Source organism: Oncorhynchus clarkii, chromosome 12, assembly GCF_045791955.1.
Source record: "Oncorhynchus clarkii lewisi isolate Uvic-CL-2024 chromosome 12, UVic_Ocla_1.0, whole genome shotgun sequence".
In the NCBI taxonomy this organism is placed as follows: Eukaryota; Metazoa; Chordata; class Actinopteri; order Salmoniformes; family Salmonidae; genus Oncorhynchus; species Oncorhynchus clarkii.
This window is the reverse complement of record NC_092158.1, coordinates 2,312,721-2,318,720: the sequence shown is the minus strand read 5'-3', so window position 1 is coordinate 2,318,720 and position 6,000 is coordinate 2,312,721. Positions and strand designations below refer to the sequence as shown.

At 41.1% G+C, this 6,000-nt stretch overlaps 1 protein-coding gene across 3 annotated transcripts in view; it reads left to right on the top strand.

Annotated features, from left to right (window-relative positions):
- Positions 1–3,635: 3,635 nt before the first annotated feature.
- Positions 3,636–6,000, top strand: part of LOC139422648 (lysophosphatidic acid receptor 1) — a 98,549-nt gene continuing 96,184 nt past the window's right edge. For 2 of the 3 annotated variants that reach the window (XR_011635738.1, XM_071173803.1), the window contains exon 1: positions 3,649–3,939. The gene's annotated coding sequence lies outside the window, so the exon portion shown is untranslated. Of the gene's footprint in view, positions 3,940–6,000 lie in introns of all 3 variants that reach the window. The other variant, XR_011635739.1, reaches the window with a different exon arrangement.

Here is a 6,000-nt window from a genome sequence, read left to right as displayed (position 1 = left end):
CAGTCATTCGTTCAGATAAACTTAATTAACTGTCAGTCAGACATCAATTTGCTGCAGCATTTGTAAAACCTTGATAACAATGTGCAACGACGCTATTGACGGAGGTGCTACCCTTGAATTGTTGGTTTTGAATTTACTCCTTCTCCCTCTAGATTGTGTGCCTAATAGTATGCTCCAAGATGACAAACTATAAATACCAGTGTGTCAAAGTAGCTTAGAGCAGGTATACCTAGTGTTGGGAAACCTTTTCTCAGTTAGATGTTGTATAACAAGATGGCGTAGCAGTCGGACGGTCTTTGTCTTGTCCCGTCCTGTCCCATGTATATATCGTTTTCTTCATATATATTTCGAATATATTTAATCTCACTTTCCATCTACGGACTGAATATACTCTCCTACAACCTGCCTCACCCAATGTGGTACGGATCTACTATTTTTATACTTTATAACCGGAACCCCCATCAGAAGCTAGCCAGCTAACTAGCTCTAACATTTTCCACCTAGATAGAACTGCCAAAGGGTGCGGTGCTGCAATCTACTGCAGAGATCTGTCTTACTATCCAGGTCTGTACCCAAACAATTCGAATTTCTACTTTTAAAAAGTCTCTTACTGTTGCCGCTTGCTATAGACCACCCTTTGCCCCCAGCTGTGCCCTGGACACCATATTTTAATTGATTGCCCCCCAGCTATCTTCAGAGCTTGTGATGCTAGGTGACCTAAACTGTGAAATGCTTAACAGGATTCAGACACGGCTAGGACATCCGGGTCGGCAGAGTGTGCTAAAGCAGTGAATAAAATAAACTTAGGGAGGAGGCTTCTGATGTTAACATGCATGAAACCAAGGCTATTACGGTTACAGAAGTCATCAAAAGAGAGCGCCTAGGGAATGGGAGTGGAGCTAGGCACTGCAGGGCCTGGATTCACCTCTACATCGCCAGAGGAACAGAGGAGGAGTAGGATGAGGATACGGCTAAAGGCTATCAGGACTGGTCGTTTAGTGCGTTCAGAGCAGAGAGTGAAAGGAGCAGGTTTCTGGGCATGAGAGAATAGATTCAAGGCATAATGTACAGACAAAGGTAAGGTAGGAAGAGAGTCCATTGGAGGTAAACCTAGGCATTGAGTAATGATGAGAGAGATCTTGTCTCTAGAGAAGTTTAAACCAGGTGATATCACCACATATGTGGTAGTCGTAACTAAATGGTTGGTTAAGGCATATTGAGCAGGGCTGGAGGCTCTACAGTGAATTAAGACAATAATCACTAACCAGGACAGTAATGGACAAGACATATTGATATTAGGGAGAGGCATGTGTAGCTGGGTGATCATAGGGGTCCAGTGAGTAATTAAGCTGGCTGGAGACACGGCGATTCAGACCGCTAGCAGGCCGGGGCAAGCAAGCTAGCTGAAGGGCCTTAGAGGGATGTCTCGATGGAGGAATCTCTGTTTTGGTCTCCGCGTGTGGTGACGTCGATAGACCAGTCGTGATGGATTAGTAGGGTTTTGAGTAGCAGAGGGGTCCAAGTCCAATTGGCAAAATAGGTATAGTGGCCCAAGAGATTGGCCGATGGATCTATACAGCTAACAGTCCAATATGCTCTAGCCAGCTAGCAGCTAGAGGGCCGCGTCAAACAGATGGTCATTCAGGGGACGGTGCGATGTAGAGGCCAGTTGAGTATCCCCTCAAGCAGATTACGTCGTAGTCCAGTCGTGAAGGATCGGCGAGGTTCCGTGTCCCGTACCAGCAGTAGAAGGGGTCCGGGTATTGTAGCCAAGGAGTGGCTGATGGGCCTCTTTAGGTAGCCGGGAGAAAGGGCTTGCTCCGGGACTGTACTGTTAGCCAGTACTCGGATAACAGCTAGCTAGCTGTGAAGATCCAGGTGAGAATATCCAGAGCTTGCAGTAGGATTCCGGGGATATTGAGAGAAAATAGGTCCGGCATGCTCTGGTTTGAGTCGCGTTGTACAAACTGGCGAGAGCTTTCAGAGCTAAAGCTTTGCTGATGACCTCTAGCAGTGGTTAGCTGACTACTAGCTAGTAGCGAGTGAGCTGGTTAGCTTCTGTTGGGGGATTTCAGATTCGATGTGAATAATACTTTAGAAAAAAACAGATCCGCACCACATTGGGTGAGGCGGGTTGCAGGAGAGTGTTTTGAAGTTTAGAGAAATATAAAAAAGAGATTCGAAGAGATATAAAAAGATATATACACAGGACAGGACAAGACGAGGACAAAATATGTCTGACTGCTATGTCATCTTGGATAACATAAGCATTATATATTACTGAACTGTTGGAGCTAGAAACACAAGCATTTCGCTGTAGCTGCGATTACATCTGGAAAAGATGTGTACTCCCCCAATAGAAATGTCATCGATTTGATGCACTGATCTCACAAATCAGGCCATTTCGGAAATATTAAACTTTGTGGTAACCTGCTTACTTAAAGGGAAAATATGGCAATGTATTAAATAAAGTGTCCTACATGTACAACAGTTCTGCCAGAGCAAAACAAAAATACACGGAACAAAAATATGAAAGCAACATGCAAAGTGTTGGTCTCATGTTTCATGTGCACAAAGAAAAAGTATTTTTCTAAAATGTTTTGCACAAATTTGTTTACATCCCTGTTAGTGAGCATTTTTCCTTTGCCAAGATAATCCATCCACCTAACAGGTGTGGCATAGCAAGAAGCTGATTAAACAGCATGATCATTACACAGGTGCACCTTGTGCCGGGGGACAATAAAAGGCCTCTCTAAAATGTGAAATTTTGACTACAGGAATGTCCAGCAGAGCTGTTGCCAGATAATTGAATGTTCATTTTTCTACCTAAAGCCGTCTCCAACGTAGTTTTAGAGAATTTAGCAGTAAGTCCAACTGGCCTCACAACCACAGTGTGTGGGTGAGCAGTTTGCTGATGTCAACGTTGTGAACAGAGTGCCCCATGGCATAAGCTACGGACCACGAACATAATTGCATTTTATCGATGCACAGAGATACCCTGACGAGATCCTGAGGCCCATTGTCATTCCATTCATCTGCTGCCATCATGTTTAGGCATGATAATGCATGTCCCTTGTCGCAAGGATCTGTCCCAATTCTTCCATGGCCTGCATACTCTACACACGTCACCCATTGAGCATGATTGGGCTGCTCTGGATCGACGTGTACGGCAGCGTGTTCCAGTTCCTGCCAATATCCAGCAACTTCACACAGCCATTGAAGAGGAGTGGGACAACATTCCACAGGCTACGATCAACAGCCTGATCAACTCTGATACTGACTGGTTTTCTGAGCCACAACCCTATCTTTTGTTAAGGTATCTGTGACCAACAGATGCAGATCTGTATTCCCAGTCATGTGAAATCCATTGATTAGGACCTAGTTAATTCACTTCGATTGACTAATTTCTTAATATGAACTGTATATCAGTGAACTCTTTGAAATTGTTGCATGTTGAGTTTATATTTTTGTTCAGTATTATTAAAGTAGAAAACAGGAATCTAACTGTCTCTCTAGCTCTCTCTCTCTCTCTCTCTTTACAAGTCTCTGAAAAATGTGTTTTCAATTATGCACTCAAGAAAAAAAAATCGTGTGTGTAGTGTGTGACGTCATGTGCAGACAGTGGTCCCGTTCTGTCGAGTGGCACACAGGGCTCTGTGAGGTACGAGAGAAGGAGGCACGGAAAGAAGAGAGAGAGAGAGACGGAGCCCTCGGGAACTATTCAATCAGAAATAAACAAAAACACACTTCTCTTCATGGACTGTAAAATTGAAAGATTAATTATAATTTGCTTGGATTGGAAGAATCAACACGTGCGATTCTGACGGACGACCTGAATAACGGAATTCACTTTTTGGGGGGATTTTGGTAGACAGTCCGAAATAATATATTTTTGAGGTTCAAGCAACATTTTCGAAATATCGCTGAGAAGGAACAACTGTAAGTATATTTTAGATTTCTGATTAACTTAAATGTAATAGGTATGTTACGCGCAGGACTGGAGACTGTGCGGCTGAATCAGGATAAATTGTTGCGCCAACGCGACTGAGAAGCGGTGCCTCATAAAACCGTAAACTTTGCCATTAGTTTAATTAATTAATCTTAGTTTTTCCACTACAAAACATAATGACAGAGCATTGCATAAGATGAAACGTGGGCTTCGGAAAATGGGAATACATTTTAGCTACAGTATGTGTTGCATTGCAACATCGATCGTTTTGGGGAGTTTTTCCCCCTTTTTCTTCGATGACATTCCACCTCTCTCTCTCTCTCCGATCTCTCTGTTCTCTCTCTCTCTCCGATCTCCCTGTTCTCTCTCTCTCTCCGATCTCTCTGTTCTCTCTCTCTTTCTGTTCTCACTTTCTCTGTATCCATATTGTCCAAAGTCCCATTATTCAGAATAAAACACGTAGATGATGTATTCATCCAGGCTCTATGGCTGTCCTGTAGTTTTTACAGATTATTGGAGTCCTTTGTTTAAACATTGGCCGGTACATATCTATATATTCGTCCTGTGTTTTGACCCCCAAGGTATATTATGCCTTGGTATACTTTACTCTACCGCCCCACTGGGCACAAACTGGTTGAATAAACGTTGTTTCAATGTCATTTGTCAACATGGAGTATTCATGAAAAATACATTGGATTTGATAATTGAGGGTCAAATTTCAACCATGGGATTATGTTATCATGGTAACCAAATGTTAACATAGACAAACCTTGTATAAAATATGTTGAATTTGTACCTTATAAAACAATGTTAGATCTTCAATGTTATATCCACAATACAAAAATGGATCTGCTTACAGCTACCCGTTGGTCCCCCATTCAGGGTTTTTAACCAAAACCCTGATTATGTTACCGTCTATTACCAATGTGCTATTGTGAGAGTGATTGTTGAGAGATCTCCACTTTAAAACTAAATCGATTAACGTTTGCTATTGATGTGGGTTCGAAAGGGTATGTTTAAGAGAGCAAATGAAATGTGACTATACTTTATTTATCATATATATTTAAAGATGCTTTTTAGGCCTATAGCGTTTACAAAGTCATCAACAGCTGTTGTTTCAATTCAACCCAGAATTCAACTGTGAAATAGACAATACAATAGGCCTATGGTTTCAAGCTCTAGTTGATTACAAATGTCATGATATTTAGTGACGTTGAATTGTGTTTGGTTGTCAACACAACCACCAGATATCAACATTTAAAGGAGATGTATCTTCTGATTGGATAGTTCCATCTGAGCCTCTGACTGAGTTTGGCTTTAATTCCAGTTTGTCTACAAATTAATCATTTATATGTTGAATGCACGTCTCCAGCTCAACCAAACATCGAAGGCAGCCCTTTCCTGCAGTCAACTGTCCTAATGGGTCCTAATGGGTGGAATGCTATTCATACTTTACATGATTAATAACCAACGGAGAAAATCTGCTGTTTCTATGTCAAACAGTTTTGTTCGATTTCACTCTTCTGTGATGTATATAAAGTGTAATATTGGGATGCAAACTCAACATTTTAAACATTTTAACTCTATATCTGACATGGTATAGGTGTCTTCTTTTCGTAAGCCATGTATAACATTTGTTTCAAAGTATATTTGTTTAAGACTACCAAGAATGACTCTTTGTGACCCTGATTTAGCCCATAGAAGTAAACAGTGAAATAATAGGACTCATTCAAATCAAACTGCATTTAAAAAAGCATCTGCCATTTTGATTGGGTTTAGTCCTATTCTTTAATTTACATGTTTGGTTGAGATGGAGATGTGAATTCAACATATCAATGATTAATTTGAAGACAAACTGGAATTAAAGCCAGACTCAGTCAGAAATTCAGATGGAACAATCCAATTTATTTTTATTTTTTATTTTTTTTATTTCACCTTTATTTAACCAGGTAGGCTAGTTGAGAACAAGTTCTCATTTACAACTGCGACCTGGCCAAGATAAAGCATAGCAGTGTGAACAGACAACACAGAGTTACACATGGAGTAAACAT